The 22,141-nt window shown below is 40.2% G+C and overlaps 1 long non-coding RNA gene across 1 annotated transcript in view; it reads left to right on the forward strand.

Annotated features, from left to right (window-relative positions):
* Positions 1 to 231: 231 nt before the first annotated feature.
* LOC128314258 (uncharacterized) overlaps positions 232 to 22,141 on the forward strand; it is a 154,132-nt gene continuing 132,222 nt past the window's right edge. The window contains exon 1 of the long non-coding RNA XR_008295754.1: positions 232 to 474. This is a non-coding gene — a long non-coding RNA (uncharacterized LOC128314258). The remainder of the gene's footprint in view (positions 475 to 22,141) is intronic.

Here is a 22,141-nt window from a genome sequence, read left to right on the forward strand (position 1 = left end):
TATAGCAGATATTCAGCAAATATTTGTGGAGGGAATTCTTCATGGAATGCAAAATAGGTGGGGGACCTGGTCCTTAACATTTCTAGAGCTTCCACTTTTCAGGGACAGACCAAACTAATGAACATCCATTTACTGAACAGCATTTATAAAATGCAAAATGCCTGACGATTTCGGTGATCGTAACTTAGAGTAGTACGTTTCATGGTTTTGCAGAGTCAACAAACACAATTTTGAAAAAAAAATCAGGGGCGCCTAGGTGGCGCAGTCGGTTAAGCGTCCGACTTCAGCCAGGTCACCATCTCGCGGTCCGTGAGTTCGAGCCCCGTGTCGGGCTCTGGGCTGATGGCTCGGAGCCTGGAGCCTGTTTCCGATTCTGTGTCTCCCTCTCTCTCTGCCCCTCCCCCGTTCATGCTCTGTCTCTCTCTGTCCCAAAAATAAATAAAAAACGTTGAAAAAAAAAAAGAAAAAAAATCAGTGTGATTCGGAGTATGTACAAAGGACTATGGAGAAGATAGACACGGATGTGGTCTTTGAGGAACGGGAGTTTTAGAAAGGTGAAATGAGAACGTAAGATACGTAAAATGCAGTTTTAACACTATCGGCTTCAAGGTAAATTACAAAAATATTAATATTTATAGTAATTGAACAGAAAGGAAACAAAGGAACAGTAATGAATGGATATATACTGAACTTTATGAATTCCATATGAAGCTGCTATTTAAAGACATCATAATTTATTTCTGCATGATGGAAATAGTGACTGGCACACTGCTAAATCTATTAGAAGGAAATATGTCTTTTGGTTCAGTTAATTCAATTCCGCAAGTATTTATTAAGCACTTATCTGAGCAAAGCACTATAGAATCATCCATGGACAAGCAATTAAAATTTAACTGGTTCAGAGAATATTTGCTACATTATTTCACTTTAAAAAGAGTTAACTGTTACCATATTCCCTTCTTGATCTTCTTCTAGAAGTGCCCTAATTTAGAGGTTTGAGATTAGAATAAATATAGTATCACTCAAACTGAGCATCTCTGTTTTCATACCCACACTGGGTTTAGAGAAATGGCATTACTAAAAAAAAAATAGCTTGTCTCCTTAGAATGCCATTTACAATATACTTTTACACTAATTACCTCATTGGCTCCTCAGAACAAACCATTAAAAATGACTGGATAGATAGAATTTTTTATTTTGCATGTCAGGAAACAGAGGCTGAGATAGTTAATTTTTCAAGAGCTTTCTACGGGTTGGTTGGAAATCGTGCTTTGAGTGTAAGATCTTAAGAAAAATAAAATTTTCTTTCAACTATATAATGCCACAACAGAAGTAGCCATGTTGCCACATTATCCAGAGGAGTTTAATTTACGGAAGTTTTTCCACTGTTTGTGAGAAGCTCGAAGAGTACTTTGTAAGAAAAACTCAATGGCCTGGTCCTCTGAATGGTCTGCTAGGGTCACGTGTCTAACTATTCAATAACATAGCTAGGTGAATAAAATGGAGAAAAGGACACAAAATTTTCAAAAAAATTGATCAGCGTGGTCTGGTTCTTAGCCAGGAAATTTTGCCCTGGCCAGAGAAGAGGAGATAATCTGTGGACATTTTTTTTTAAAAAAATCATTTTTTTAGTTTTAGCTAGAGGGAGAGAAAGATTGAGAGAACACAAGCAGGGGAGAGGAGCAGAGGAAGAGAGGGAATCCCAAGTGTGGAGCCTGATGTGAGCCTCAATCCCACAACCCTGGGATCATGACCTGAGTTGAAACCAAGAGTTGGATGCTTAACCGACTGAGCCACCCCTCCCCGAATTAAAAAAAATAATAATTTTTATTTTTAGAGAGTGAAAGAGCATGAGCAGTGGACAGTTTTGGTAGTCACAACTGGAAGGGTAGGTCCCACTGACAGATAAAGGCCAGGGATGCTGTTAAGTATCCTACAATGCACAGGACAGCCTACTACCACCACCACTAACACACACACAGCAAAAAAGTATCTGGTTCGAAACATAAATGCTAATGCCGAGGTTAGCAAAACCTGGAATAGACCAGTCCAGGTAAAAATAAGCTAACGTTTAAAATACATGAAAGAGACACCTGGGTGGCTCAGTTGGTTAAGCAACAGACTTCAGCTCAGGTCATGATCTCATGGTCCATGGGTTGGAGCCCCACATCGGGCTCTGTGCTGATGGCTCAGAGCCTGGAGCCTGCTTCAGATTCCGTGTCTCCCTCTCTTTCTGCCCCTTCCCTGCTCTCTGCTCACTCTCTTTCTCTCAAAAATAAATAAACATTAAAATAATTTAAAATTTGTGAAGTATATGAATATTGAGGTGCTTCTAATGATTACACAATCTCTAACTATCACGGTGTTTTTGTTTTTTTTAAGATTATTTATCTTGAGAGAGGGTGCAGGTGTTTGCACGTGGGTGAGTGGGGGGGGGGGCAGAGAGAGAGAGAGAGAGAGAGAGAGAGAGAGAGAGGCAGACAGAGAATCCCAAGCAGGTTCCTTGCTGTCAGCACAAAGCCCCTTGCAGGGGCTCCATCCCACTAACTGAGATCTTGACCTGAGCTGAAAAAAGAACTGGGCACTCAACCCACTGGGCCGCCCAAATGCCCCTCATATTCTTCTTGTTAGCCTTACATCATCTGAGATTTGGGAGTTGCCAAATTCACCTATTTCCCTCCATAAATATTTACTTCCTCTGTAGTGACAGTTTGAAAAATAAAGAAAACCATTCCCTCATGATTCTTGCCATCATATTACCGTTGTTACTATTTCTTTGAGCATCAAATAATGCTGTAGGCTTGGTGTACCACTTGCCTTTGTTCAGTTAAAACAGGCATTCAGTAAAATGATTGCTAGTCAAGGGAGGGCAAGTCACCAGACTCATGACACAAAACAAAGGAAACACACATGTCCTGGTCAATCCATCGCTTCTTGTTTGGATTTCTTGTTGAAATAGTTTGAGGGCAACTTGCTTTGGTCGGGTCGCTTCCATAGTGCATGGATACATCTAGTAAAATTGCTTAATTTGGGAATCATCAAACAACTGCTGTTTGTTCCCATCAATGTAATCTTTACAAGCGTGGATTTGGAGGACAAAAGGAAAACACCCAAAATGAAAGCAGAAGCCAGTTTGTGGAGATTCTTGTACAACATACAAAGGAGTGTGAACTTTATCCCATAGCTGGCAGAAGACACAACTTGGGTTTAATTACAAGTGTGTCCAGGGTGGTCAGCTCTGTTTTTTAGAAAATCAATTTGATGGTTTATGTGGATGATGGATTCTCATCATCAAGATGAAAGAGGAGAACAATGAGCGAATTCTAGGTCTGTTATTACACCAATAAATATTTGTTGACTATATTAAATGATTAAATTGTATGCAGTGAACTTGTGTCAAAACACATTTGGCTCTTGAGCAACACGGATTTGAACAGTGCAGGTCCATTTATGTGTATATTTTATTTGATAAATATAGTAAGAGTACTGTAAATTTATTTTCTCTCGATTTTCTTACATTTTCTTTAGCTTTATTGTAATACCGTATATAATACACATAACATGCCAAATATGTGTTAATTGACTGTTAGCAGTAAGGCTGTTAGTAAAGTTTTGGGTGAGTTGGGTTATACATGGACTTTTGATTGCACAGGGGAGTCAGTACCTTCACCCCTGCATTGTTTAAAGGTCAACTGTATACAGTATACATACTATCTCAGCTAACTTTTACTTCATTCATTCGTATAAACAACAAATATCGAGTGACATATTTTGCGACAGTCTCTGGACAGTGGCTGCATGCAACTCGTTGTAGAAATCTATAAACTGAAAAAAAAAATTACCATCCCACTACATTTTCAACACACAGTACAAAGGAAAGCCAAATGTAATAATCACTCCTATTCAAAGAGGGGAAGAAAGGGAATCACACAGTAGTCCTTGATACACAGCTATTGTGAAAGGCCACTGGGTGGATGCTGTGAGACCCTTTATTCTGGGTATCAGTGATATTCTTTGATAGGCTCCACTTCTGTCCTGTGACTAGCTCTCAAGTTCATTGTTCTCCAAGGCTTTGACTCAACCCTCTCGGTGGTCTTTCCTGTTCTACGATACTTCTTCCCGACATCTGAGGGAGGCATGGAAGAAAGGCCTCCTCCTTGGTGCTGAGCTGCATTCTCAGTCTGCCACCTGTCCTTACAAAAGTTGGGGGCCAATAGTTGTTTTACTTCAACACTCAGTCTTTTTTGGTCTAGCTTTACAGCACTTTTGGCAATATAACTCTCTCAAACTTTTTAATATATTTGATTCTACTCACCACCATGTGCCAATATATCTATAGACTTACAGACATTTTGAGATTATTAGACTTCTATAGATTGTGTTCTTAGCTACTTTTCGCTGAGCCATTTTGTTGGGGGAAAAAAAAATACTGGAAGACCTCTTAATCCAATCAGAGGTCTTAACAAAAAGTCCCCCAGACTGGTATTTCTTCCCAGCTCTCTCTCAATGTGAGTCATTTAAAGTCTTGAAGAGACTGGAGAGGAGAATCGGTTGCATCTTTGAACTTTGAAAGTTCAGGGATATTTGGATTCTCTCGTTTGCTTCTTATGCCTTCTTGTAAATAGGCCAATCATTTCCTGAGCTCATTTCCTTCTCTTGATGCTTATCAACTGCAGCTAGTAACAAGCTACTTGCACTAAGAGTATTCTGTCTCCAAATCTCCTTGCCCAAACCTGCAGATTCCGGAGTCTTCCTTCTGAGTTACTTTGGGTGACAGTGTTGCCACGTATCTGGCCATAAAATGTCACCATTTGCCTGGCCTCAAATAAGTTCCTGTGCTGCTTTCCACTCAGCCGCATAGCCACATGACCCGTTCCTCAGGTTTTTGCTCTGCCAGCACCCACCTCCCGGGTATCCATTTCGATATACCCTATTGCTACAGTGGTGCTATGAACCCAGTACTCCTCAGATGCCAGTGGTTTGCAAAAATCTGTATTGCTTTCTCATCCACAGATCTGGATTGGCTGCAGCAGCCCTACTCCAGGCTGTGGGCCAGTTGCTGGTTTGCACCACATACCCTCTCGCTCAAGAATGTAGTCTGAAGGAGCAGCTCTTACGTGGGCACACTGTTGTCCTGCTACAGCAGAGAGGCCAGGAGGGATTTCAGTGGACCTTTTCAGTGGATCAGTAAGCTTGTAGTGACCCAGAAAGAGTCCACTCAAACATGGCTCTTGGACTTTTACCCCTGTTCCATTGGCCGGTGCACATCGTGTGGCCAAGTGCAACATCAATGGGATGGGCGGTGAGTATTCCTCCCAGGGCAGGTGCACAGGGGAAAGTGGATCTTACTCTAATATACTAATACTCTAATATAATCCTCTATAAGAATTCAGTGTGTGTTGGGGTGCCTGGGTGGCTCAGCAGTTAAGCATCCGACTTCTGCTCAGGTTATGATCTCGGTTCCTGGGTTTGAGCCCTGCGTCGGGCTCTGTGCTGACAGCTTACAGCCTGGAGCCTGCTTCAGATTCTGTGTCTCCTTCTCTCTTCCCCTTGTCTCTGTCTCTCTCTCTCTCTCTCTCTCTCTCTCTCTCAATTAAATATTAAAAAACAAAAGTCTGTGTGTGTGTGTGTGTGTGCGCGCAGGGTATGTGTTGGAGTCTATGTGGATCCATAGGAATCAATGTTTCCCTGGATTTGTAAACACTTGTGTTTAAAGACTATACTTTCAGGGATCATTTCTATAGTTGGTAAACACTTGGGTTTAAAAAAGCAGTGGTATTTGAAAACACCAGCATTTCCTTTCTTCTGAGTATTCAGAGTAGGCATATTCACAAAACAATAAAAAAGAATAATTCACCTAATTCTTTTCATACACCATAAAATATAATTCAGAGGGTGAGGATGTATCCACTTTCTGTCAGCTGTTTAAAAAATATGGCCTGGAGTTATTGTGTGCTCTTTAAGGTCACTTAGACATTATGAAACTCGTAATTAAATTTAAAGTTTGGTTTGCTAGCTTGATGCTTATTCTTAATTGAAAGAGATTAATTACCTTTCAAAGAAAAGTTTTAGAAAAGACTGGTTCAAATTCTACACGTCCATAAATATGGCATGTTTGCTATGGAACAAAGAGCATAATTTGCCACAGATTTTGAGAAATAATACTTAACCTGAACATTTCTTTGATGTTTTAGCTTAATTCTGGCGCATCAGCCAGGAGAAAAATAGAGTACTCAAGTATCAATTTAACATGGAAGAGAGATGACTTTGTCATTAAAAATCAATCAAAAGTAAACCTTCAAAGTTCAAAAAGGAAAACTATTAAAATGAAAAAATGGCTTTTATAAGTAATTTTACTTTAAAATTTTAATAAACGCATTAAAATAAATATAATTTAATGAAAGAATAACACTGATCTGTTGCCATGGAAAAACCTCTTTGATACTATAATGACAAAAAAATTTTAGATTAAAAGAAAATCTTCACGAGCGAGAAGAAAATGATGTATTGTTGAGGAAAAAAAAACACGGGAAGGAAGAAACTCGCATCACAGGAATAAGTTACTGTTCACCAGACATCCGAGGGGGCTGCAGGGCTCCACAAGGAGAGCAAGAATCCTCTCCTAAAATGGACCTTAGTGGAAAGGACTTTTTTCTTCCAGCTCTGGGAAGTGTTCTAACATAGGTTAAGTCTCCAGCTTAAGACTGGAATGCACAGACAAGGGTCTGTGCCAACTCCCCGATTTTGTTTAGTAGAACATCCAAACTAAATGTGCTTGAAACTCCTGCTGTAGGTAACTGTTCACTTGAGTGTGACGGGTTCTTTCTCACTAGGCTTTCAACTTCTTTTCTCGTACATGACCTCCTCCGTGTTTGGCCTGATGCATTCGCCTGCCACCAGGAGCCTGAGGAATGTCACGGCATGAATGCAAAGACAACAGGAGAGAGGCTATTCCACGGATGCCCAAGATGATGATTTTTCAGGTCCCCAGTAAGGCCATAGGCTTGGGGTTTGGTTTTACCTGAAGGGAAAAGTATTGTCTAAATTTCTCCATTGACTTCTCTAACTTTCTCCAAAGCCTGGATTTCTTAATAGTAGAATTTTCATACTTGAGGGAGCGGAAACAACAGCCCAGAGCCCTCTGTCCCAGTTCATCTCGGTATGGAGGTGGAGTGAGGAAGGAGAGCTTGTTTGACCCCTGTTCAGGTCTTCCACCTTGTGGGAGTCAAGTGACTTATGCCATCTGGCAGGGTGGAGGGGAAAATGTAGACAGGAAGGTCTTTGATCTCATTTCCTGTCAGGACACTGTGGGGAAATCGCTGTGGGGGCTAGAGTACCGGCTGTAGGGTGGCTGCCTCAGGTTGGAAGAGGCAGTTCACTGTGGGAAGACAGCCGTGTGCAGGAGGGTAGGCTCCAGTGTTGGTAAAGTGATTCAAAGGGAGGGTACAGAAGGAAGCCAGGTGGGCTGGCTGATAAGCATGTTGGGGAGATGTGGGGGGAGGACGGTCATTGTAACTGAGTGAAAAGGCTCTGAAGTCAAGAGCTGCCCTGCAGCTCACCTGGGTGAGGAACCACATGTGAATTATTGCTAGACTTTTAGAGCCAGAAAGAGCTAAGTGGACTTTGTCAGCAAATGACGACTTCCCTTGGAACACTGCTTGAGTCGGTGGGCACTCACTAGGGCACCAGCCAAAGACTCAAGAATATCTTCGGGGTGTCCACTTACCCCTATTGGCAAATGGCATCACAGCAGATGACCAGAGAGCTAGTGAAGAATATCTAGAGAGAGCCAGGCCCTCCTCATATAGGCGCCCTTCACCATGTGATCAGATACCATCTCAGCAGAGCTGGGGGATGAAGAAGTAATTGATAAGACAGCATTAATCTTCTTAAAGATGAATTGTCTAAAGAGTTTGCAGTATTAGATCGGAATACTTTATTTTTTATCTATACTATCCGGTTGAATCTGCTTCTGTGAGGAATGGTCAGACTGGTTACGTGGTAAAAAAAATTTTAAACACCACATTTTTCTTGCACAAAGGACTATGTGTGAGTAACTCATGACCCCATAACTCAAAAGTATCCAACCTAGTCTATGTGAAATTTAAGATGTCAGTCATATCAAATATGAAAGAAAACAAAATGTCCTCAAGGGCTTTCCGGGAAGGCCAGTGCAAATGTGTCTGATTCTTTGTGTTCATAATGGTTCCAGATAGCCAATGAAAGTTGAAAGCAACGATTATAAATGTGTGCTGGGGCCTGCATTTGGCTTGTGGATGTGTTCTCTTTGGCCTGCACTGTGTTGTAAAGCCTTGAATGGGTATTTATCAATACAGAGGTTTGAAACAAAAACTAAAATTTCTGGATTTCTTCTGAAAGCATACAGAAATGGTGGCAAATGGCTGGAGGGGAGGAGAACCTGTCCCTTTGTAAGGAAAAAAATGCCTGTATTTTCTGCAGTCACCACTACTTTTTCTAGGACTTGTTTTTTTTTTTTTTTTTTTAAATGTCCAGCTCAGAACACTCATTTGCATTATTTGCCTAGTACCTTATACTCTTTTAAAATTGCGGACCTTGGCTTAAAGCACATGGAGAAAACAAGGGCTCATGGACCAACTGGCACCACTGATTTTTATTTCAGATTGTCGTTCTTGTTTCTCAGAAGTATTTCTGAAGGGTGGAATATTTTATTTCCCTTATTTGCTCTGAGGTTTGTCTAATTAACTCAGCTTCACTTTCCAAGACGTGCCCACTTGAAAGTTATTATACCTTGTAGGGATAGGGTTTGGAATCTGGAGTATATTAATGTAGTGCTGCTTAGGTTATAATTCTGTATTTTACAAATGCGGAATTTGCAAATAAGAAAAAGTATGATTTTTGCCATAAAGAAGAAACAATCTTAGAGGATAACTTATTTTTGAATCCAAAGAGAAGTTGAATAATCTCAATGTCCAGGGCATAGGGTTGCAGTCCCACCTTGGGAGTGTCTGAAACTAGAATGGCCAGCACTCCAAGAACTAGGTATCTGCCCCCACATCCCAGGTCCTCCATATTTCTTCTTCCTTCTTGTTTGTATCTTTCTGCATGAGGGATTCTTTTTTTTTTTTTTTTTTTTTTTTCCTTAAGTAGGCTCCCCACCCAGCATGAGCCTAATGCAGGGCTTGAACTCACAACCCTCAGAGCAAGCCCTGAGCTGAGATCAAGAGTCAGACGCTTAACCAATTGAGCCACCCAGGTATCCCTGTTGTTGTTTTACAGAATGATTCTTTCCATGTAACTGAAAACCAACCTAGTTGTGTGTTCCTTCATAGCTTGTGATATTACTAGTTGAGGTGATTTCAGAGGAAGGGCAGTGATTGGCTAAGCTTAGACAACTGTGCAATTTCAAACTGAATGCAGTCAGATTGTGAGGTCATGGGTAAATATACCAATTCCTTCTAGAGCCGTGTGGATGATAGAGAGCTGTGAGTTACCCAGTGAAGGGAAGAATGCTAGGCAGTAAATGCCATGGAAGTCCACAAAAGTAACCAAAGTGGCAACAGGTTTTAACCAAACAGATCACTAATTGATCATTGAAGAGTGGGGGCAAAATCTCAATTGGAATGGGCTTACCACAAAATGAGAGCAGAAGATTTGGAGTGGGTAGGTTCAGGTGACTGTTAGTGAGTTTTGATGCAAAAGAGGTAAAGAGATAGGATAGTAGATGGTATAAAGAGGAATATATTTGTATGCTGAAGGAGATGATTCAGTAGAGAAAAAAACCTGATGTAGAAGAGAGAGAGAATTTTTGGAGCCCTGAACATTCATAGGTAAGAAGGGATGGATTCACTCACGAAATGGGATTGTCTTTATATATTTAGAGAGGAGTATAAATAATTGATCTACATATCTAGGATAGATGGCTACCTACTGAGCAGTGAGAGTCTATAAAACTTCTTTGATTTCTATTGATTTTCAGTGAAAGAGAAAGAGTGAGGACAAGAAATCATTCTTAAGGAGAATAAGAAAGAGAATGAATGGCTCAGGGAAGTTTGTGGTCATGGATTTAAAACGGTACAAGTTGTGAATTTTCTCCAGCTGTGTTCCATGCATGGGGTAAGGGCCAGAGGAAGTGGACATTCAGAGTGACCCACAGTACACTAAGAAAAGGAGTGTGTCAATTTCCAGGGCCTGCTGTAACAAATGGCCACAAACTGGGTGACTTAAAACAACATAAATTTATTTTCTTCTGGTTCTAGAGGTCAGAAGTCTGAAATCAAGATGTCAGCAGAGCTGAACTCTCTCCAAAGGCTCTAGGGGAGAATCTGTTCTTTGTCTTTTCCAGCTTCTGGTTGCTGTTGGTATTTACTGACTTGCAGCTGCATCACTTCTGCCCCCATGGGCACATTCTTCCTCCTCTTCTCTCTGACTCGTGGCCGCATCATTCAAATTTGTCTTCACATCACCTTGTCTTCTGCGTGTCCTTTCAAAGGACCCTTGTCATTGAATTTAGGGCTCATCTGGATAATCGAGGATGATCTCCTCTCAAGATCTTTAACATATCTGCAAAGATAGTTGTCCCCACAAATAAGACAACATTCACAGTTCTTTGGAGTTAAGACATAGATATATTGGGGGCCACCAGTTCAGTCACTCTGAGGAGCCAAGGAGCTGAGATTGGGTACAGTCACTCACATGATTACATAAACTATGTGAAAAGGAAAAGAAGACTTCAAGGGGGTGACTAATATGAGAACGATGTTGGGATCAAATGACAGCATTTATGTGAGGTTGATTGGAACCACCATGCAAGAAAAAATGACATCAATAATTGAGGCGGCAGAGTGACATATATCAAATTGAGACCTATGTTCATTAAAGAAAGATAAAATACTGAACACAGCATAAATTAAAGAACTTCCTACTATAGAGTAGTAATTTCTCTTCCTACACTATTTCACTGCGGCTGTCACAAAGACTCCATTTTGCCTGACTGTTACTACAGCAGTATGTCTTAGCAAATGTGGCCATAGGAATGTGAGAGCTTTACTCTTCAGGAGCTTAGAGGCCTAAGTTAGATTGGATCTGTGTTTAAAAATACAATTAAAGGCATTCCCACCTGTCTCTCAGTGGTTTCTCTCCTTGAGCTTGTACTCTAGGCAGGTGCTGCCTCAGGAGAGTGTTTTCCCAGCTCCTTTGTATTTTTTCCCCTCTACAGTCCTGCTACACAACTCGTCTGCATTCTCTCCATGGTCTTTAATAACTACATGAAGATTTTTTTTTTTAATTACAACTCTTTCTTTCTCTCAACTCAGTTTTCCCCCAAGAAGTTGAGGTCAAATGCCCTTAATCAACTTTCTAAGAAAGAGCTTCCATTTCTGGTTATTCCAACCCTATATATGAAGGGAGTTTGAAATTCATTTTTTCATTCCAATTCTCATTTAACTGGTCCAAGCCTGGATTTATTCAGCAAACAAATGTTTACTGAGCACTCACTATGTGCTAGCTCTGGGAATACTAACACCAAGAAGACATGACTTCTCACGTCAGCTTACTCACTGTCCAGTGCAGGGATCAGCAAACTGTGACCCTCAGTCAAATCTGATACAGCCTATTTTTGTACAGCCCTTAAGCTAAGAAAGTGTCTCACGTTTTTGAGGGGTTGGTTGTAGAAAAAAATGGAATATGGGACAGAGACCATCTGTGACTCACAAAAGCATAAAATATTTGCTCTCTGGTCCTTTGCAGAAAAAGTTTGCTGACCCCTATTCTACAGGGAAAATATGTGGGGATGATAATACCAGTCTCACAAAATTGTTGGAATTTGTCATGGACGGTGTGCTGTTTTTTGCCTAGCCAGCATAAACCTCTCTCTTTCTGAGACGACTTTATCTTTTGGTGACAAAGCCTACCTGCTCTCAGACTGTGAGCTATGGGTGGGCCTGATTCCATTACCATTTGCTTAGGGCTGGGTACCTCGCCTGGTTAATCTTGCTTTTCATCATCCCTGGTCACGAAAATTATTCACATGGCCCAGGTAGGTTCGGTAAGATTCAGTCATGAGACTTTTGCTACAATTACTAGGAAGAAAAACTCTTTATTTCTCCTGGAATTAATAGATGAATAATAATGGTGAGCTTTAGCAGTTCAGAGCACTGTTTCTAAGAGATTAACGCTAAGGAATGTGGAGACAAAAATGAATCCTAGAACAAGTGCTGAAGATACTGACTGAGCCCTGGATTCTGTCATACCTGGAGCTAATTCTTGTTTCTAGAGGCTTCTTGTGTGTGTGTGAGATAATAAAGTTATTTTTTCTTAATTTAAAATATTTTAAAGTAAGCTTCTGTTAACTGTAACATTAGGTATTCCCACTGGTATCGAATTAAATGAGATAATGAATGTTAAATAATTTATACATAATAAATGTTTAAGAAAGCAATACTCTTCTTTAAAATCAGTACTTAGTATGCTATCAAAAATATAAAATATTTACACTCTGAAGGTATGTTGAAGGTCATCTAATCCAATTCCCTTGTTCTGCTGAATTGGAGACTGTAGGGCCCCAGCAAATCTAAAAGAAACTGAAAACTTAGCTTCAGAATGGAAAAACACAGTGCTGTGTACTAATTACGAATTGAGATGTATTTAATTTTGTATGGTAACTGGTATGAGCCACATCTGATACATCCGTGGCAGTCAGAGAAGGCTTCCTAAAAGAGATAGGGCTTAGCTGGACTTGAAGGAAGAATGTCTTTGCTCAGTTAAAAGGGGTGGGGTCAGGTGGCAAGACCTAGAGAAAGGGAGTTTATCCCCCATTGAGGGAATATGGTCCATAAAGGTCTGAACATGAAAGACAGCACATAACCTTCTGAGAACTGCAGGGAGTTAAACGCAGGGAGAGGATTGAGTGTGGAGCAGGAGGGCGGGGGGTGGGGGGGTGCGGGTAACCCAGGGTCAGATCATGACAGTCCTTATGTAAAGAATGTGGGCCATGAGAAGAAATCCAGGTTTCTTTCTTTAAAAACAATGAGTATGGTTGACACAGTGTTCTATTAGTTTGGGGTGTATAACATAGTAATTCAACTTCTGTCTACATTGTGCTATGCCCACCACAGGTGTGGAGAAATTCAGGTTTTAAATTTATGTTTTAGAAGGAAAATGGCGAGGTAACAATTCGGCCACTGTTCTAATACAAGAGAATAATGTGAAAGATCTAAGGTGTGATTGATCTGGGGATAGAAGGGCGGGGAAAGGGTAGGAGCCCAGACGGAGATACGGAACATGGGAGAGGTATTTAGCAGATGAGCTATGGTGGCTAATTCCACGTAGGAAGAAACCTGGACAGAAGAATTGCTCCAAGAGCTTAGGCTTTGGGCTGCTGTCTAGGATTAGAGAACAAAGGAAGAGAAGCCTGGCCTGAATTTTGTTTAGTTCGTTTTTCTTGTAAGGTGTGGGTGTGGGAGAAACATGATGCGTTCTACTTTTGGTATTTGGAGTTTTAGGTGCTCACAATCCTTAAGTGAGGGCTGGAGTCCCAGAGAGAGGTTTGGGCTGGAGATGCAAAGTTTTCAACAATCATCATGTCAATGGTAGTTGAAAACATGCTATGGAATGAGATTTTGTAAGGAGAGGGAGTTGCTTCTGTTGATTTATTCCAGATCTTTCTCTTTATAAAATTGAATATAATGAGCAAAATACTTATTTTAAATATAGGCTATAACAATGAATTTTGAGCAAGTTTTCAGTGTAGTTTCTCTCTACATCTGTACACCTGGGAATTCTAAAATTTCTGTAAAGAACTGTAGATATTATAGCAATTTTTCTTAGGGACTTTGAATTCTGTAAAATCCACAGCAATGCTATGTTCCTCTTATTGAAGAATGAAGAAATAGCATAGCATTATGGAGAGAGTCCCAGACTAGAAATCACTACAGGCATACCTCATGCTATTGTGCTTTGCTTTATTCTCCTTTACGGGCACTGTATTCTTTACAAATTGAACTTTTGTGGCAACTGTGTGTAGAGCAAGTCTACCGGTGCCATTTCCCCCATAGCATTTGCTCACTTTGTGTCTTTGCGTCATATTTTGGTAATTCTCACAATATTTCAGGCTTTTTAAATTGTATTTGTTATGGTGATCTATGATCTGTGATATTTGTTGCTATCCTCATTGTTTTTGGGTGCTATAAAATGCACATACAGGATGGCAAACGTAATAAATGTGTGTGTGCTGACTGCTTCACTGGCCGGCCATTCCCTCCTCTCTCTCTCTCTCTCTCTCTCTCTCTCTCTCTCTCTCTCTCTCTCTCTCGCTATCCCCTAAGACACAACACTAGTGAAATTAGATCAGTTGATACCCCTACAATGGCCTCTAAGCGTTCAAATGAAGGGAAGAGCTGTATGTCTCTCACTTGAAGTCACTCACTTTAGAAGATGGGAATGATTAAGATAGTGAGGAAGCCATGTCAAAAGCTAGCATGATGTAGAGATAGCAAGACAAATGGAATTGGACATGAAGCCTAAAGATGGGACCGAATTGCTGTGATCTCATGGTCAAACTTCAACCGATGAGGAGCAGCTGCTAACGGAGGAGTAGAGAAAGTGGATTCTTGAGATGGAATCTACTCCTGGTGAGGATGCTGGGAAGATTGTTGGAATGATAACAAAAGACTTAGCGTATTACAGAAACTTGGTTGATAAAGCCGTGGCCGGTTTTGAAAGGATTGACTCCAGTTTTGAAAGAAGTTCTATTGTGGGTAAAATGCCATCAAACAGCATCACACGCCACAGGGAAATCGTTTGTGAAAGGAAGAGTCAATGTGGCAAACTTCTTTGTTCTCTTATTTTACGAAATTATCACAGCCACCTGGCTCTCAGCAGCCACTACTGCAACCAGTCAGCAGCCATCAACATCAATAGTGACTGATGGGTAATTTGTCTTTCTATAATTTCATCCTAGTAACACTCTTGACATTGACATGTGGTAAGCAGATCTGATGAGCTCAGAGTTGGTGCTTTAAAAGCAAACGAGAGATAGGGGTGCCTGGCTGGCTTAGTAGGTGAGGGTTAGGTGTTGGACTCTTGATCTAGGCTCAGGTCATGATCTCAAAGTTAGTGAGTTCGGGTCCTGCATCAGGCTCTGTGCTTGCAGAGTCTGCTTGGGATTCTTTCTCACTCTTTCTCTCTGTCCCTCCCTTGCTCTCTTTCTCTCCCAAAATAAATAATAAACTTAAAAAAAAAAAGCAAACTAGAGATTGGTAGAAATTACAAACAATTTTAGACCAAAATATAAGTGCAGTTTGTGCTGGTGTATCATTTTAATACTTAATGTTGAATTGCCTTTATTGAAGTTCTCAGCTAAGGGAGTCAGTATTGGTATAGCCTGAGAAACCATTGTCTCTCTTAACTCCATGCTGCCCCGTTGCCAGTGGCTCAACACCCAGTGTTTGATTTTAGGGCTGTTGGGTGAGACAGCTTTGACGTTTAGTGTTATGTGAGTTCCTTGAAGCCATAATTATAAGTTGTTCAGAATATTGAAAGCAGAATTTTTGTCTTCTGTGGATGGATTTTTAGCCAAAATGTTTAATATTCAACTGTAAAAAAAAAATTCCAGTAACTCCCTAATTGGGTATACAGTGCATATTCATTTACACTAAAGTAATTCAATTACAAAATGTATTTTCATTGTGAAAAACTGACAACATAATGGATAGAAATTGTGTAAGGAAATGAATACATTCTCAAAGAATGATTGACTTTTTAGACGTCACAGAACCTGAAATGTATGAAACATTATAGGTAAAATGTCATTCACTTTTGCAAGTAGGCAAGCAGATTCAGTTGGAATATTTTACTCAAATACATCTAATCCTGTCCTTAGTAAAGTAAAATAACAGATTTTACAGAAAGACTTATGTGGAAACTCAAGACAGCCGAGCGTGACTCCTAGATGTCCTATGTAAATTACAAAGCACCTGTTTGTTTCCAGGTCCCGGCAGAACTGCGGCATTAGTGAATAGAGGCCATATACTGGATGTAATATGTATTGATCTCAGTGAGGCATTTGATGTAGTGTTTAATGAAATCTTATTCCCCAAATAATTTAAATTGGCTTGGCTATGAGAGCAATCACATGCGTTGAACACTGGCTGAACAAAAAGGAATGGAAGGTGGTGTGAAATGCCCACCTGTCGGTAGAGAGAACTACATTTTCGCCAGCTTTTTGTTAGGCCTGCAAAAGAAACAGAATGGAGGAACACGTCTTGGAAAACCTTTCAGAAATAAAGTGTATGTTTGGTAGATCTTTTTTCTTACCAGGATAAATTGAAAATCATACAATGCTCTAATCTGATGTATTTTTTTTTTCCTATTAACATTTATAGGAGCCTTTGCCTGTGCTTTAAATAGGAATGGAAGGAGGACCAGCATAATGAAAGGGATCTTTTGTTCACATTTTGAGATACTGAAGACATTGTTTGTGTTTACCTTTTGGCATTTATAAAAATCTGGCTTGTATTAGCATTGTCTTACCTCTGTACTTTTTTTTTTTTTTTTAAGTTTCTTTATTTTGAGAGAGACAGTGAGCAAGCACTCAGGGAAGGGACAGGGAGAGAGCAAGAAAGAGCAAGAGAATGAATCCCAGGCAGGCTCCATGCTTTCCGCGCAAAAGCCCCACATAGGGCTCGAACCCCCAAACCCTGATTTATGACCTGAGCTGAAATCAAGAGTCAGATGCTTAACTGACTGAGCCACACAGGTGCCCCATCTATACTTTCTTTATTCAAAGAAGGTTCTTAGTAATTATCCATTGAATTACCACAGCCATTTCCTGCCCTCATTTGTAGCTTTAGGTAACGTTAAATAAAAAAAAGAATATAAAACCTTTACTGAATTATTTTATAATCTTAAGCATGGTTGTAAATGGAAAAATTGGTGGTGCAAAGGAATAAGGAATCTGGTTTAATTTATTATGCAGACATCTTGTATAGCACTAAAATTTTAAATGTACAAAGGTAATTTTTTTAATCCTTCAACCCAAGTACATACTATTGTCTTTCTTGATATCCTAGAAGAAAAACTGTTTGAAATAATTTTAAACAACACATGTTCTGGTAATAATATTCATGAGACTGAAATGTAATGTTAATAGAATGAAGGTCTTAACATTTATATAGAATAAGAGAACTACATTTTTGAAATCAGTGATGAATTATTCATGGTGTTAAATTTATTGTGTTTTCCTAAAATTTTTGCACAGAAGATTCATAGCTTTTGAGCCTATGAGTTTTTATTTCTTTCAAATATAGCAGTATTCTTTCCATTTTATAAAGACAATTGGACATAAGATGAGTAAGCTCATAAGGTATTTAGAAGGACGGTAAAATGAGGCCTGAAATTTACATATAATCTGTAATTTTTTGATATTGTCAGGAAAGTAATCTTTCAAAAATCAGTAGGTGCGTTTCCTTCAGTGGCCACTTCTTTAACAGTAGTCTGTTTTTATTTTTCTTAATGTCTATTTTATTATTTTTGAGAGAGAGAGTGTGTGTGTGCAGGAAGGGGAGGTGTGCAGAAAGAGAGACAAAGAATCCCAAGCAGGCTCCAGGCTCTGAGTGGTCAGCACAGAGCCCGGCGTGGGGCTAGAACCCACGAACTGTGAGACCGTGACCTGAGCTGAAGTTGGACGCTTAACCGACTAAGCTACCCAGGTGCCCTTTGTCTATTTTCAAATATTTGAGTTTTGCCTCTTTGTCACGGCAGCCCAATATAAATTGCTATTAAGTTACCGTAATATTTTCAATCAGTAAAATTCTATTTTGGTCCTTTGAAGGGCTACTTGTTGGGTTAATTTCCACTGTTTAATTTTTGGCAAAATTCCAGGTGATCCACAAGGTAACAAGAACTATTATTGGAGCATAAGACATGAAAGAAAATGCTGTTGTCTTAGAAACAGACTTTGCTGTGTTATTTTCCTGTAGTGGTTGGTACACAGGCTGCGGGAGCATACAGTGCTAGCATGGTGTTGGGAGAGCACTTTGGAAGCCAGAAGAACATTCTTTTCTTGTAACTTCTATCGTGTTTTGCATCTCGGAGAATAATTTTTTTAAAGCGGTGAGATAAAATGTGGTTAATTTTCTCTTAGTGTTTTATCAGCTGTATATCCTCGCTCATGAATGCTTCATCAGAGACTGTAGGTTCCAAATGACACGCTTGAGAAGATTTTTGAATACTGCAGTGATATTAGGATATCCTGATGCAGATGCTTATCATCAGCGAAGCTGTGGCAACATTTAGTGGAGATGAGTAAGAATGCCAAAACCATTTAGAGAATGACCACTGAAGGCACTGACCATTTCAACTATGATATGTTTAAAAAAAAAAAAAAGTGTCAAGAAAACAAAGCAGGTCAGAGGTCACAGGATAAAAAGGTCCTATTTTGAGAGAGTCTCCAAATCAATGCAGTAGAAGACACTCATGATTTTGGCAGTCTTTATTGAGTACCTCCCACTTGCTAGATGCTGTTCTAGGCACTGCTAAGGCACATTAAAATAACCTAAACAAAAACCTGCCTCTCCCCTCATGAGACTTAGACTTTGAGAAGAAGAGAAAGGCACTAAGTCAGTCAACAAGTAAAATAAATGGGGTGTTATTTAGTGTTGTGATGCAGGGATGATGATGTAGCAGGAAGGCATCTAAAGCCGAGAAAGAAAACGTGTGAGTGTGTGTGTTGGAAGGGGTAGGTCCGGGGATAGGAGCTGCCATTTTAAATAAATGGTCAAGAAAGCCCTCTCTGTCAAGGTCGGCTTTGAGGGGAGAACGGAGTATGTCCACTGTTTGTATCTACATAACAACATTGCTCTGATCCTTCTTAAAATCCTCAGACCTGAAAGATGACTCAGATTTCACTTCATTCCAACTATTAGGATTTTTCCCCACAAAAAATCACTCCATATATACTACCATATACTGAGTAGAATCGAAATGCACAACATTTCAAGGTGTAAACATACGAACGTAGCATTGATTAAATGCATTGAAATATAACCAGTTACAAAGTCAAGGGCTTAGCGCCTGACACATATACACATCGTGAAGTATAAAGATGTTGAATTCCGTTTTATAACACGCTGAAAGTGTAGAGGTGATGCTTTGTGATCCCTTTGTTTCCTTCCCATCACGTTTTCACATGTTACAGGGAAATATACTCTGAGTTGTACAGTTGTTGAATTTCTTGTATTCAGTAAGCACACGGAAGGATATTAGCAAACCAAAGAGGGGCATGAGGATATTCTTTTTGAGTCTTAGCCTTGCCTTTAATCATTTCCATGGATATTGGTTTCACTGGCCCTTACATTAATCTTCTTAGCAAAAAGAGATGAACAATACTATTACCCCTGTTTTGTAAATAAGAAAGAGGATGATAGGAAGGTTAAAAGATCTGCCTCAGGCCATTCTAACTATGAGGCTTTGGTAAAGTCCTTAGAAGAAGCTATTTGTCTTAAACGACAGTTCTGAGTTTTAAACACTAAGGTCCAGAGTAAACCTAATCTGAAACAGTATATTGTAATAAAAAGATAACAGGACTGGGAATCAAGAGTTCTCAATTCTTCTTGCGTTTAGACCACTAACTAGTTCTTTGGCTTTTACAGTTGTTATTATTTTTTAAGTTGGAAAACCATTAGATACTGTTTTATCGGAACCATTTATTGACAGCCTCTGCGGTACTGGGCACGGTGTGAAGTGTTGATAAAGTTATGTTCCATATCCCGAAAGAGCTCATGTACTCGTGGAGCAGACTTACAAACAAGAGCGGTGTGCTGAACAGTACATCAGAGGCAGGGACAACGGGGAAGGGGAGGAGAAAGACACAACCAAAGCAGAAGTTAGGACAGCAGAGAAGGCTGCTCACATACTCACCCACAAAGTCACCAGCTGAGATAAACTAGACTTGCAGTTGATTGATGCAGGAACATATCACAGACAGAGGGAACCAAAGTGCAAAGGCCCAGAGGCAAGAAATAACAAAATTTTAGACGCATAGTTATTTCGCTACGGCTGGACGATTGAGGATAAAGACAAGAAGGGTGAGAAAAACTAGATTTTTCAAGGATGGGTCAAGAAATGCCTACCGACCATGCCTGCAAAGGGATGTTGAGGGACGCAATTGTGCACAGACAAGGGACCCATTGCATTTGAAATTTACAAGGCCCTGCTACAGGTGGAGTAGAGGATTGATTTGACATAGAAGAATTAGGAGGCTGTAATAAGACTTCAAGAAACCAAGTTATGAGGGGCTGAAGTAAAATAGTGCATGCATAATAGTTTAGAAAAGGTTGATTCAAGAGATTTGTCAAGTAAGATGCGTACGATTTGAGAAGAAACCGTACGTAAAGGAGGACAGGATGAACAGTGAGGATAGTTAAGGTAATTTTGAGTAGCACCATAGAGAAGGTTAGGAACTGGAATTAGCTGGTGGTGGGAGAGAGCAAGGTCTGGAGGCCTCTGTGCTTTTTCAGCGGAACGTCATTGAGCAAAGGCATAGGTTAGGATGCACTTGGCCAATGTGCTGATGTTTATTTAAACGTCAGGGGCTCTGGGATTAGTGGACCCCATGGTCTAAAGTCATCATTGCAGGCTCAATTCCCTGCATCCCCTACAATCATCCTAGAGGCTGCTGGATTGTCATAGGAATCCGGAGTTGGCACCCTACTTCTTTAGCACACCTCCCGTGACCTTGGGAACACCTGGGTTGTATACCCATCCTCTAATCAATGAGATGATGATGATTAGTTTTGGCAAATTGAGATTTAGTGCTGGGGAGAGGCTGGCTTTGTCTTCTGAATTAAGTGTGAGAAGAGAAAAAAGAAAAATCCGGGCTCTGCCCATAAAAGGAGGGGAAATTAGCATTATGATAAAATCGATATAGCTTAAGAATACTTACCTTGAATGTGTATGAAAATAGGGAAAGTGAGGAGCCCCTGGGTGGCTCAGTCGGTTGAATGTCCAGCTCTTGATTTTGGTTCAGGTCATGCTCTCAGGGTTGTGGGACTCGAGCCCCAAGTCGGGTTCCATGCTGAGTCTCCAGGAAACTGCTTAAGATATTCTCTCTCTCTGCCCCTTGCACTCTCTCACTCTAAAATAAAAATTAAAAAAAAAAAAATAGGGAAAGTGAATCTGATTTGCCAAAACAGATGGGGCAAGGTTGTCTATCTCTGGGCCTGGGGGTGGAGAAGGGGGACAGAGAGGAGAGTATCAGATGAAATTCAAAATAAAAATGAGATTACTTAAAGGTCTTTGATTTTTTCTCCTTTGTCACTTTCCTCATTTCCCTAAAACAGAAGGGAAACGGCGTTTCTCGTTTTTAATCTAAACGTGAAGAGATCTCTAAGTGTGAAGCAGATCCAAGGGAAAAATAACCCTCTTAGATATAGATGTTATTGCCATTAAATTACCACCTTAAGGAGATGTACATATAGGAGGTACAGTTAATTTCACATGACTCTGGGAAGGGCCACTAAGGTAATGAACTTTATTGAGAGTGCTTTTAATCCCATTATGCACATTTGAGAAGCTTTCTAAGCAGGGAAGACCACTGAGTTGATAAAAGAAGCATTTAGTTAGCAAATACCTTTGTGCTTCCCTGCTCACTGGTATATTTGCTTTAGAAATGGATGTTACTCACATGGTAGGTACAGACTGGCTTCTCTGTCTCGTCTCAAAGAGTGAATGAGTGTGTGTGTGTGTGTGTGTGTGTGTGTGTGTGTGTGTGTGTGTGTGTATACCCAAGGGACCATCAGTGTCATGAAGTAACTAAGGAATACATTAAGCAACTTTTCATGGATATGTGGATTGCATAATTTAAGACTATCCTGGGGCATCCATAAATGATGCATAGGTTTTGTTTTCTTATTTTACATTTTTAGAGGGGAGAAGGATACTTGATTCTGCACTTTCTACACCTTTAGCATTATCTAAATCTCTCTCCCTGTTGAACGTTGAACATCCATAAGGAGCCATGCCATCTGCTGTTGACACTGTTTTCCTAAGATCCTTTTAGAGCATTCATTCTTCCTCAAACCCGTTTGAAGAGGAACGGTTAGGATGCTTCCATTAGACCTCACCCTTACCTGTGTTAAAACAGTGCTGGAGATCCAGTCAGCAG

This window comes from Acinonyx jubatus, chromosome A1 (assembly GCF_027475565.1).
Source record: "Acinonyx jubatus isolate Ajub_Pintada_27869175 chromosome A1, VMU_Ajub_asm_v1.0, whole genome shotgun sequence".
NCBI lineage: Eukaryota > Metazoa > Chordata > Mammalia > Carnivora > Felidae > Acinonyx > Acinonyx jubatus.